The following is a 13,572-nucleotide window of genomic DNA, read 5'->3' as shown; positions in this document are numbered from 1 at the left end:
GGGTTGTTAACCAATGTCATAAAACAACATGTGTACTACTGTTTCATGAGAAACTATTTGTTCTGTAAGCCTTCACCTGAAGTCCAATAAAATAAAATAAAATAATTAAAAAAAAAAATTTAGGTCCAATGCTCCCTAATGAGATCTGTGCTTATTCCCTGTGGTTCAAAGAACACTGTGGTTAATGGTTTACAGCCTGCAGGGTCAATGTCCTTGGAGAAGCAGAGTTAAGTTAGGCATTCCCTGGGCTGTAAAAGAACACTGTCTGTAGTAGGAAGCTTAACACTTCTTTATCATGCCAGGAAATTTTTGGAAGGCAGCCACACTCTGATATTTATGGTTCCATAAGCTTTTGACTCTGTAAAGTCCCTAATTCCGGAAAATGGCTCCGGTCAGTTGCTAATGAACAAATTGTATTAGAAAAAGTAACTGTTTAAAAAGAGAGGACAAAAGACAATGCTTATGAGGCTAAACACATGACAAGTATGATGTCTAACAATTGAGTAAATGCATATTCATGTTTAATACATATATAGCAAATCCTTATATGTGCATTCTCATGCACAAATGCCAAAACAGTAAAACAGATGTTTTTAAATCTACCTTTTCTTTGTAAAGAAAGAAAAATTGTGACATAAATTATTTATCAAAATAGTAAAGTAAAATAATATAAATTCATACAGGCTTCAGTACCAGTATAAACTCACCGTCCTGGGCTTATTGGCTGGAAGGAACTTTGAGAGGTTCTTTTATACGCTTCTCCCTTCTCCGAAATAAAATGAATCTTTAGGAAAGCTGAGGCAATGGCTTGCCCTATTTTTTTTTTTTTTTTTTTTAAGGGAAGAAAAGATTTAATAAAGTGCTCGGACATAGACACCCAAGCATCTAAAAACTTCCTCCAGTTTGAAATTCTTTAGCCCCTTTTCAAGCATTTTTAAATGAAATATAAGGAATCACGTAGGATGTCTAATAACTGAATCAGAGGTAGTGGTTGTGGACATTTTCTAAATGTTCTGTCTCCAAGGTAACCTGTTTCTTCCTGACAGGCTGGAGGGACTGGAGAGAAGTGAGAAGATGGAGACATGATGAAGTTGCAGCCAAGAATGAGGTGGCCACTGGCTGATGGATCGATTCCGACAGGGATAAAACAATTCTTAGAAATCAATGTCACTGACCTGCAGGTGCATCTCAGAATTGCTGCCACGCTAGAGATGAGTTGCAAACACTACACGTTTCTCTCAGTAACTCCAGCACCCAATAGTCATATTAGACACTGCCTATTAAACTTGAACTCCATGATAAAAATTGCCCAGAGCGCTTCAGCAGGTTATGCTGGTCTACGAAATCCAGGCAGGTAACAGAGAAATCAGAGTAATTTTGCTGGGAATAACTGATATCTTACTGTGAGTTTCTAACATTATTCAGGGAAGAGATGGAATGTCCTTTCCAGGAATATTTGAAAATATCCAACCTACCTGCTCAGGGATGTTCTCTGCTAGGAAGGGGCCCAAGCTTGAACACAACTATCTGGTTATTAAGTGTCCATTCAAAGTGGAAACCACCCCAGCTCTGGCCCAGTCTAGCACATTTAACACTTGTGGTAGATTAAAGGACAGTAAGCATGAGCATCTGACTGCCTGGGTTTATAACAGAATGAAACTCAGCTCTGGGAACAAAAGAGTCCAAAAATTAATGGATCTTTACATATATTAATGGATCCCTGGTGGCACAATGGTTAACAGCACAGCTGCTAACCAAAAGGTCAGCAGTTCGAATCCACCAGCTGCTCCTTGGAACCATATGGGGCAGTTCTACTCTGTCCTATAGGGTCGTGGTGAGTCAGAATCAACTTGACAGCAATGGGTTTTACATATGTTGATCCTCTGCGGCCTAAAATCAGCTTCCAGTACAACCCCTCTGTCTCCTTCCCACTCAAACACCTCACTCCCCACCTGTACTACCACCACCAGCATTAAGACACAGAGCTCCCCATCTGAGAGAGCTAGGACATCTAGCAAAGAACAGGGACTGTTAAGCTCGAATACTGAAGAACAGCAGCTCATGTTTACTGAGCAGTCACTATGCACTGAACTCTAGGCTGTTGACACTGAAATATCACAACAATCCTTGAGGAATTATATCACCATTTCCATTTTAAGGGTATGGAAATGGAGGCTTAGAGAAGCTAACTTATTCAATATACACAGTGAGTTAGTGGTAAAGCTAGATTTCTAACCCTGGGAGAGTTATCACAAAGCTCATCCTTTTAATACTATATTTTGCTGCCTGTGTTTCACATGACTTTGCCGCTTCACTAGCTGTGGAAATTTGGGCCAGTCAGAGTCTCTCTGAATCCCAGCCTTCTCATCCATAATACAGGAAAACTATCTTTCTCCTTTTTCCAAACAAATTTTACTAAGCCTACGTGAGGTTCGGAAACCCTGATGGTGTAACAGTTAAGTGCTACAGCTGCTAACCAAAAGGTCGGCAGTTCGAATCCACCAGCCGCTCCTTGGAAACTCTATGGGGCAGTTCTACTTTGACCTATAGGGTGGCTGTGAGTCAGAAACAACTCAAAGGCCATGGGTTATGTGAGGTACTGGGGCTACTTCCTGGGATATATATGTGAACAACAGACGGGAGGGAAGGTAAAAAGCTTTTAAAAAGAAGAAGAAGCCAAATAAAAATGTTACAGTGTGTGAGGGTGTGGGAAAAGCTATGAGTAAAAAAATAGAGAGGTAGTGTAACCTGGCTGCACATGGCAGGCATTAACTTTGATGGTGTGGTCAGGGAAGGCCTCGCATTTAAATAACACTTGATTGGATGAGATCTTAAAAATACGAACGTGCCATTCATGTGAAATCCATTTCCAGCAATGGGGACACTGTGCAAAAGTCCCAACGCTGGAAAGAGCTTGGCATTTTGGAAGAACAGGAAGAAATCAGGGTGGCTGAAACAGTCGGCAAATAGGAAAGTAAGAGTCATGAGCTTATAGGGTTCTAGAGTCTACTCTGGGGAGTTTGGATCTGATTCTGTCCTATCCTATCCCATCCTATCCTATCCCATCCTATACTATCCTAGCCTAGCCTAGCCTTGCCTAGCCTAGCCTAGCCTATCCCAGCCTATCCCATTCTATCCCATCCTATTCTATTGTATCCTATCCTATCCATTCAACAATTATTTATCAGTTGTCTGAACTTATCAAGTAGTCCCTGGGTGGCACAAATAGGTAAGCATTCAGCTCCTAACCCAAAAATTGGTGGATTGAATTCATCAGAGGTATCTTGGAGGAAAGTCGTGGCGACCTGCTTCTGAAAGATCACAGCCATTGAAAACTCTATGGAGCACAGTTCTACTCTGAAACACATGGGTTCACCATGAGTCCAAATCAACTCAACAGCAACTTGTTTGTTTGGTTTTTTTTTTTTTTTTTGGTTTAATTTATCAATGTGAACAAGAAAGACCAGATTTCTATAAATGGTAATGGAAAGTCTCTGACCCAGAAACAAAAAAAACCCCAAAAACAAACAAAACCCAAAGCAGTTTCTGTTGAGTCGATTCTAAATCTGAATGTATATTTGCATTTACATACATACATAATGATTACGTATGGGGAATACAGTGGAAACTGGAAGGCATATGGAAGACAGAAAGGAAAGGGAGATTTTCTTTTTTTTAACTGTATTCCTGTTTATACTTTTCTGTTTTTTAGCCAAGGGATAATATTTCAAATACAAAATATACATATATATTTTTAAATAAAAGATTCAGTGCCTTATGAAATTAATGTAGATTTTCTACGTTCTCATCGTGCTGGAACTTGTGGCACATATTCTCAATAAAGCAATTTAAGAATTGCAAAGGCTTTTTTGTAGGTTGTAAGAAGACGTCAATTACTCAACTCAGTTGCATGCTTGCTAGAGCCTCAAAGCAGCCACACTCCTTACGAAACTGTGAAAACTATTTAACACCTTTCTAGCAAGATTCTACATCACTCACAATACACAGCCACATCAACAGTGCCTCCATTCAGAATCTGAAGTGAACATCTTCTGAATTGATTCCTGCCTAAGTTTAAACATATGGCCCAACAACCTCCAATTCTTACCCACGAATTCTAAAGATATGCATGTTTAGGTAGTCCCATGATGACCCCAATTAATTTCCACTGAGATTGCTGGTTGTTTAACAACAAGCAATGCTATCCCCCTGCTGGACATATCCTCAGAGCTCGAAGATGGGCTTTCTCATTTACTTCAAACCAGTTTTTGAGATTATGATACTTGTGGGAATGGAAGTGAAATTATCAACAACAACCCTTTATTACAGGCTTAATAAGTACAATATATTGCATAGATAGTTTCAAAACAAGAAGTGATTATGATCTTGTGTACCATTTCATGCTGAGATTGGCAAGAAAAATTATTTGACCATGATTTTAGAAAAAAGATAATAATACATTTGTTGTCAAGTCTAAGCATTTCAAAATTCCAAGATTTTCAGTAATTCATCTAATATATTTTGGAGAAGAGGCTGCAGATAGTTGTAGAAGAAGAGTGTGGGAACATTCGACTATAAGATCAACCTTTTTGTCAAGCCTCCAAAAATTATCCATCATATCTTCAAATATGAATCCTGTATATTACAGAGTAACTATTTTCTGTAAAGACAATTTTATCATCTGGAGCCATTTCCATGAACTCTCATTAGAATGTTAGAAAGATTTCCTGAGGGTAGCATTGAAAATAAGAGCTTCTCTTTATGGAGCTCCCACTATATTTTGGGTCCCATGTTAGGGGCTTTACATATATTATTTCCAAATTTCTTAACAACTCTATGTTGTTGTTGTTGTTGTTGGGTACCATTGAGTAGATTCTGACTCATAGTGACCGATAGTGATGCGACTCAGAGTAGAACTGTCCCATAGGGTTTCTTAGGCTGTAATCTTTAAGGGAGGAGATTGCCAGGTCTTTTCTCCTGCCGAGCCACTGGTGGGTTCTAATCACCAACCTTTGGGTTAGCAGCTGAGTGCTTAACCATTGCACCACTAGGGCTCCTAACAACTCTCTGAGCTAGGTAATAATTTTCCTTTTTTTACAGATGAGGAAACTGAAGTTCTGAGATCAAGTAGCCTAGATGAGGCAGAGAAAGGATTCAAACTCAGTCTGTCTGACTGTGAAGTCCATGCTCCTGCCCCTCTGTGAACTGCCTCACAGCAAACAGAAGGGGAAAGTACGCCTCAAGGTATCTGGCACAAAGCGGATGGTCTACAAAATAATTTCCTCATTGGCCTGCAAAATTTTTTCCTCATTACTTGGGCTTCATTCTCTAGGCACAGGATTCACCCATCTGTCTTGAAGTTGTCCAAACAATTAGATTTCCATCTGCCCCTGGATGGGGCTTTTAGTGGAACCAGGGAAACCAAGCTGGAGAATGTTGCTTTTTCCAGGTCATTCAGGCCCTATTTTCAAGCCAGATTGAAGCAAGTGCAGCTGAGGCAGGACAAACTAAAATAAACCAAAACCAAACCTGTTGCCATCAAGTCGATTCCAACTTATATAGACCCTATAGCACAGTATAAACTGCTCCATAAGGTTTCCAAGGCTGTAAATCTATATGGAAGTAGATTGCCACATCTTTCTCCCAAGGAACAGAGGGTGGGTTGGAACCATCAACCTTTTGGTTAGCGGCCGAACACTTTGACCACTGCACCAACAGGGCTCCTAAGGACAAATTAAGATCTCACTGTTTGAAGGGAGAACCCACTCCCATTGTAGGGAAGACTGCTTGCCTAGTGGTACTGTTCAGGCTCTGAGAGCTAGGATAGGATCAGAAGTAACGCTGATGCTTGGAGACTTCCTCCACCAACACCAGAAGATAAATGTGTCGTTATTGGCAAGGCTGGTCAGCATGGAGGAAGTGGGCACTGCCATGGCCCCACTTTGGTTAACATCCACAGCAGCTTCCAAAGAAAACTGAGTTTATGTGATATTATTAAGAGCTCAGAGAGCTAAACCCACTGGGGCACTGGGTACCTTTATAATGTATTTTATTTAAAGTGGTATTTTACTACACATGACACATTGCTACATGGCAACGAAAAAAAGAAAACAGCACAGAAGATGTGTTCAAAATGAAAAGTAAAAACACTGTTAACCATTTTTTGGGTATCCTAGGTTAAAATGTGTAATCATATATAAATATATACATCTTTTTTATGGCATATGTGAGATCTTACTATACTCATTATTCCACACCTTGCCTTTTCACTTAATAGCTCATGAGATTTTTTTTTACATAAATACATAAAGATTGCACTGGTCCAGGTTGCCAGTTGCAAGGAACAGAATTCTGGCTACATAAAGTATAATGACATTTATAAATAGTATATTGTTGTCCTAGTCACCCAGTGCTGCTATAACAGAAATACCACAAGTGGATGGTTTCAACAAACAGAAATTTATTCTCTCAGTGTAGTAGGCTAGAAGTCAAAATTCAGCTCCAGAGGAAGGCTTTTTGTCTGCTGGCTCTGGAGGAAGGTCCTTGTCATCAATCTTTCCCTGGTCTAGGAGCTTCTCAGGCACAGGGACCCTAGGTCCAAAGGATATGCTCTGCTCCTGGCACTGCTTTCTTGCTGGTATGAGGTCCCCAACTCTCTGCTTGCTTCCTTTTCCTTTTACCTCTTGTAAAATAAAAGATAATGCAGGCCACACCCCAGGGAAACTTCCTTTACATTGGATCAGGGATGTGACCTAATCCTTTTTAACATAATCTAATCTTGCCTCGTTAACAACAGAGATTAGGATTTACAACACATAGGAAAATTACATCAATCACAAAATGGAGGACAACCACACAATACTGGGAATCATGGCCTAACCAAGTTGACGCATATTTTGGGGGGACACAATTCAATTCATGATACTTGGGTAACTTTCAGAATTAAGGTGACCCAAGAACCAGGCCTGGACACCTCACGTAGGAATTATTGTAAAACCTTATTGCTGAACTGGTTTGTGAGAGGCTCCACCGTTGGATGCAGCCACTGCTGCTTCCTCAGCTGACAGCACAGTTGCTGGTCCCTGGATGACACTGTCAGAAACCTTACCTGTGCTGCCCCCCGCCAAGATGAGCAAGCTGCCACCTCTGCTACCACCCTTACTGGAGTGGATTTGTGCAGATCCTGCTTCTCCTCATCACAAGCTTGCAATTTAAAGTCTGTGGCAGTTCTTCCTTAGACCTATGCGCCTCCCCCCCACAGTGAAGGAAAGAGTGTTCAGCATTCTTTTCTTCTTAGTAAATGTGGGCATGACTGCTAAGGTCAGGGATCCCCAAATAGAGTTAGTAGATTCAGATGCTGGGGAGACAAAAATAAAATGGACTATCATCCACTAAAGAGATGTCTTTTTTTTTTTTGTTTTTGGAGATTTTAATATATTTATGTGAAAACCAAGTTCTGTGAAAGAGCACACTAAATAGTCATATATCTTCTTTTCAACCAAAGACTTGGAGACAAGTTTCTTCAGGTCAGTGCAGAGACGATGATAACATGCATTGAATAGCAGGTCTCAGCTCGAATGTCCTCACAGGCATTTCCAATACGAGCCTGGCCAATCTTCTTTGGATGAGCACAGGAGAGCCTCTGGCCCTTAGTCATCAATATACTCGAATGGTTCTGGGGGTTCTGGCTCTTATTCCTCCTCCTCGATTTTCGGGCCATGGGCTGCCACAGGTTCCACCAGCTCTTCAATGTCTTCACTGGTATCCTTCAGAATGATGATGCCTCCAGTGGAGAGTGGTTTGAAAGGTTGGTATCTACAAGTCTCTGTCATGGTTAGGACCTTAAGTTGGGCAGGCATAACTCGGGCTGGGTTATCCAATAACTGGAAGTTTGGCTCAGGTTCTTTTTTCTTCTCTTTTTCTTCCTTTTTATCTGCCTCATCCACTTCCATTTTCTCCTCCTCCTTTTTTTCTTTTTCTTTTTCCTTCTTTTTAGCCTTGGCAGTAATAGATAATACAGCGGTAGAAAGCTTTTCCTTTTTTTTTTCTTTTGGTACCTCCAGAGGGGCAGGATATGCAAATGTGGATGGTTTACAGTTTGATTTATACTGAACTTTCGGCATCTTTAAGTCCTTGTTAAGGCCAATGACACAGGTAGGAGTATAAGCCAATGACAGGAAGTGTGAAAGAGGAAACCAGAACCAGAACTGGGTAAAGACAAGGACGCCAACCACAGAAGGCATATGGGTGTGCCCAGTCCTGGACTATAACGAGATGGTGACATTATGACCACCTGCATCGAGTATATCCTGGACCAAAATAGCCCCAAACTTGGCCATTACATCATCGTGTTTATCATCGATGACTTTGGAATACAGCTGTCTGAACTGATTCACCTTTGGACAAGTAATTTCAGTCTGCTGGATCATGATGAGAGCTGAAGCTATGAGAGCTCCTTGCCTCACATAGTTCATAGGGTGATTTGTCATTGGTTCTAGCAAATTAATTGCCTCCTTGTCTCCTGTACCAGTGCAGCAGATCCCCAGGGCCATTGCAGCTGCATAATGCACATGAGGGTTGTAACTCTCTGACAACAATGAAACAACACTCGCGCACTGTTCAGGGGTCCTGAACAGAATGAACCCAAGAGATTCCACTGCTGCCCTTCTGACATCGTCATTAACGTTGCTTACAGCAACATGAAGCAGATGTCGAATAGCTTTGTTGTTACCCGAGCCACAATAAGCCATGGCTACGGTACACATTCCAGATCATTGAAGAATTGGGTCCTTATCATGACAGAGAGATTCAATGAGAGCATCAGCCTCTTCCATCCTCCCGTACATCACTAATGCAATGCCATCTGCAAGACCACGCAGAATCTTCTCATGCTGAGTTTCTTGTGCATAGCCAACCATGTCCTCAATAGCCTGGGCATTTTTAGAACCCAACATAACCAGACCTAGGACCAGACCAGCTGCTTCTCCTGTCACAGCACCGTCTTGATAAAGATTTGTTTTTAGCAAATCATATACATCCTGGCACGCGGTCCCCATGGCAGCTGAACCAAGACCCAGACTGCCACCATGTTGAACAATATCATTGCTGATATTCTTAAGCTGGTTAAGCAAATAGTCGATTATATTGCCACCATGATTGGCATGGATGAGACCCAATGCATAGACACCTCCACCTTCCTGATAGGCTGATGCTGGGGAGGTGTCCTTGGGAAGGTATGTTGCCATTAGCTGTAACGCTTCCTTCTCATGACCCTTATGAATTACACCCAAAGTGGCTGTAGCAGTAAATTTTGCCTAGTTAGTGGCTCTAGCCAACCACTCCAAGTTATCCCTAAGAAACTGGTCACTGGTAGTCCCACAGTGCATAAAAGAGTTTGCTATAACAGTTGCAGTGTGCCATACAGAATTCCGTACAGCATCCTTTGTATTTTTTAGAATCATGAGGTCTGTGTTATTGTTTCGTATTAAAAACTGCAGATGTAACTCAATGGCCATTTCACCACTTAAAATTTTAATCATTTTCAAAGTCTGGTCCTTGGGCTCTGGGCTCTGACAAACATTGATGAAATCGGGTTTCTCCAAGTTCATATAAATTTTAACTGGAACTCAGTACTTTAGTCCGAAACTGCTTATTCTGCATTAAAGACATACAGAGCTTGAGGCTATAAACTAGCATTCCAGGGACATCATTCGACTCCAATATGGTCTTCTCAAAGACATTCAGTCTTCGTTTCTCCAGAGCAATGCCGACAGCCTGCTTATACTTGTGATCATCTAGACACCGCTGGAACATTTTATTCACAATACCTTCCGATCTCTGGTCAATAGGTCGTTTTTCTCCTTCAGGCAAATCTGCATTTTCCGCACACTGTTTGGTGTAGTGATCAATGCATTTTGCTATAATAGTCTCCACGTATTCTGAGTTATCATTGACAATGAAGAGGTCACCTGCTCCAAGAGCATAATTCAGAGACTCTTCAAAAGTCCCCAGGTAATAAAATACTTTTGATGCCACTAAGGCTGCAAACTGCCGACTCCGGAAACCTTCATCTTCATACAAAACTTCTATTTTGTCTACAGACTCAGAAATTTCTGCCCAGAAGTCATTGACGACTGCATTCAATTTGTGTAGTTCAAATTCCTTAAGCTGTGGTTCTTCTTCATCCAGAAGAGAGATAATTCCAGCGGCTGAGGTGATCATGGCTGCGCCCGCACTCGCCCGCCATCTCCGCAGCGCGGTGTGTCTCTCAGCTCAGGGCCCGCTCTCTCCGCCACCGCTGCTAGCTCCCGGGTGAGCTGCCCAGTCAGTCGCCTACTCAGGCCGCCGGCTCGCTTCTCGTCAGGACCCCGCCTGTCCCGGGGCTGCCCTAAAGAGATGTCCTTTTTCTTTTAAATTGGTGTACATTACATAGCGCCACCAAAATAAATTTAATTAATCCCCAATGTGAGTCTAAATAATACTGCAGTAGATATCCTTGTACGGATAATTCTCCATGACAGTAAAGTTCCTGAGTCAAAAAGCATGTGCATTTCTAATTTTGATCATTACTAACACGACTTCCAAAACGTTACCCCAATACACACTCCCAAGCAGTAGTGGGAAAGAGTGTCTGATTCAGCATGCTCTAGTCAAGTGTGTTCATTTCTGAAAATCTGACAGATAAAAATGACACCTTGTTCCTCCAAATTCCACTTCTTCAATTATAAAGTGAGGTTAAGCAACATTTTCCCATGTATTTGTTTGTTTCTTTTTATATATACTATTTTGGTATACTTTCGCATGTTACTGCACTGTCTATCCCTAAAGTAAAATATTGGCTCATTAGACTTAATTTCTCTCTATCCTGAAACCATCCCTGGGTGGCACAAATGGTTAAGCATTTTACCACTAGCCAAAAGGTTGACAGTTCAAACCCACCTAGACGCACTTCTGAAGACAGGCCTGGCAATCTGCTTCTGAACGGTCACAGCCTTGAAAACCCTATGGAGCAGTTCTACTCTGCACACATGGAGTCATCATGAGTCAGAATCAACCCTATGGCATCTAACAAAACAGCAATCCTGAAACCAACTCCTTCACTGGCAAGTTGCTGGTGAGAGTATTTCCTCCAAATAATTATTTTAAGGCAGTGTCACATTGTTTTAAAGCAGGGACCACTTGTGTATGTTAAAGTCCAGGTAACTGGAGAATAGTTGGGAAAAGAAGGAAAATGATCTAAATTTCATTTTTGACTCTGTGCTAACAGTAGTGCTCATTGTAAGGAAGTCTCTTCTTCATAAACCTCTCCAGCAGGTGTCAGAATCTTTTTTTTTTTTTTTCTTCTCCCAACCTCCTCCTAAAGTAGAAAGATGAGGAAACCCAAGCCCCAACGACCGCAACAGTATCTATAATTTAGCATTGCTCATTGTGTGCTTTGGTATCAACCAAACATGTAAAATTAGGCAAATGCAGAAATGCAACCTTGCTTGGTTAAGGCAGACTTGTGTTTCCAATACCCATCAAAGTTTCCAGACTGGTTGGGCACACAGTACTGTTCTCAAAGTGCAGTCCCCAGACCACCATCACCAACATCAACTGGGAACTTGATAGAAATGCAAATTCTTGGAACCCATCCTAGTCCTAAGGAATCAGAAACTCTTGGGGAGGAGGTGGGACCAGGAATCTTCTCTAAGCCTTCCAGGTCATTGTAATGCAGGTTCAAGTTTAAGAACTGGGTAGTGTAGAGAAAAGCTGTAGTGGCTCAGCTTTCATCTTTCATCTGGCCCTCTCTGTTGACATGTCTCCTTTCAGAAGAAGACATTAGAGGACGATTCAGTGCCCTAGGAAGCAGTCACAGGTAATCACAGTTCCCCTGGATAACCTCATCCCACCCAGGAGTCATGGTAAACTATCAAAGCAAATACCTAGAGCAAATCTGACTTTCAGCCAAATTCTTTAAAGTTTAGCTGTGACTTTAACTCCAACACACCTATTTAAGAAAGGAGTGCTCAAGACATGTGTATTTACACATACACACACACAACTGGGTCCATCAGTAAAACTACCACCTGTGTAGCATAGCTGTGCAAGGGAAGTGAAAGATTTGCCTCCATTAAGTTTGCTCACTGTGTTGCAACTATATTTTTGGACTTCCCCTTATCACAGCTTGACGTCCATTAGCACACTGCATTTTTCCAGTGACTGAAGAGCGATCAGCCCAGCTTGGCAGTCTGCGCTGCAGCACAATCATTTATTTCTCACAGCACTCCATCCTGGACGTTTCCACTGAGCACAAAGCCTTTGAAGTCCGTGGTGCATATAATTCAGCTAACGGTGGACTGGACTAGAGGCCATCTAAACAAAGCCCAAGCCTGAGGCATCAAAATATCTCCCCCATAATTGGCAAGCACTATTATTCTACTGAGGTATTAAAAAAAAAAAATACATTTTCTTGGCTACATATTTTATTAACTTTTACAGTAACAAATTTTTTTTTCCTTTTGAAGGTGTTTTTGTTCTTTGTGTCTCAAAATCTTCATCTGCTCTAACAGGCTCTCAAGCTTTGTCTGCATCTGTATTTACCAATAAGCTCACTAAAAAACAAGTGGATATTTTAAAGAATTTCTCAGGCTTTTTGACCTATGAGGATTGCTTTCGTTTCCCCTGAGCCTTTCCATCTAATTTCCGTAAATCCTTTTTAAATTGGCGTTCCTCTACTTAATGTTCGATGTCTGCAGTGACTTCCTAAAGCTGATTTCAGAAGACAGTGGGAGTTTCCAGGAGAGAAACTTGTTCCCTGAATAGGCCTATGAGAAAGAGAGAGGATGGGAAGAAGAATTTGCAAACTCAGAGACCAAGGAAGCTAATTTATTGTGGTCCCACAAGCCAACTTGGAAGAAAGTCCTGGCGATCTACTTGCAAAAATTCAGCCATTGAAAACCCTATTGAGCACGGTTCTACTCTGACACACATGGGGTAGCTATGAATCAGAGTCATCTTGACTACAACTGTTTTTTTTTTAATGTACCAAGAACTCAAATAGTTACAATCATAACACCTAAGCTTTCTACTCCTCCCCCTCATGGACCCTAAGTTAGAATTTGAAACATTCTGCCTAGTTACTATTTTTAACTTAACTTTACAATGTAAGTAAACCTGGCCTAAGAAACACCTGAGGTAGTTTAATAATAAAAGCAGGACACAGAGGATGCAAATAGTTGGTGTTAGGGCATAAAAACACAGAGAATATAAAATAACAGCAATTGCAAAATGTAATACAATTGCATGAAAATGCAATTAAATCAGGTGGGATAAATAGCTTCCAGGATATAAAAGCAAGATGAGAAAGTTCATTTCAGTGAAGTGAAAATGGCAAAAAAAAAAAAAAAAAAACCCCTTAAGGAACATAAATATACATTTTTTTTTCCTAAGCAATGCATTATTGTTGTTATTCTCTTCATTATTGCCATTGATCTTTTGGGAGAATTTAAGTCGAAGTCACGTGTGCACGAATCTTGTCTTTGAATGGCCTGCCATCTAAGTGGAAACCATTGATGATGCTGAAGAACAAAA

General features: G+C 41.1%; 1 pseudogene; it reads right to left on the bottom strand.

Moving 5' to 3' along the window:
* Window positions 1-7,649: 7,649 nt before the first annotated feature.
* Window positions 7,650-10,221, bottom strand: LOC101342672 (26S proteasome non-ATPase regulatory subunit 1 pseudogene; annotated as a pseudogene).
* Window positions 10,222-13,572: the final 3,351 nt, after the last annotated feature.

The sequence above is a fragment of the Trichechus manatus genome, unplaced genomic scaffold (assembly GCF_000243295.1).
Source record: "Trichechus manatus latirostris isolate Lorelei unplaced genomic scaffold, TriManLat1.0 scaffold00043, whole genome shotgun sequence".
Classification (NCBI taxonomy): domain Eukaryota; kingdom Metazoa; phylum Chordata; class Mammalia; order Sirenia; family Trichechidae; genus Trichechus; species Trichechus manatus.
This window is presented reverse-complemented; position numbering and strand designations above follow the sequence as displayed.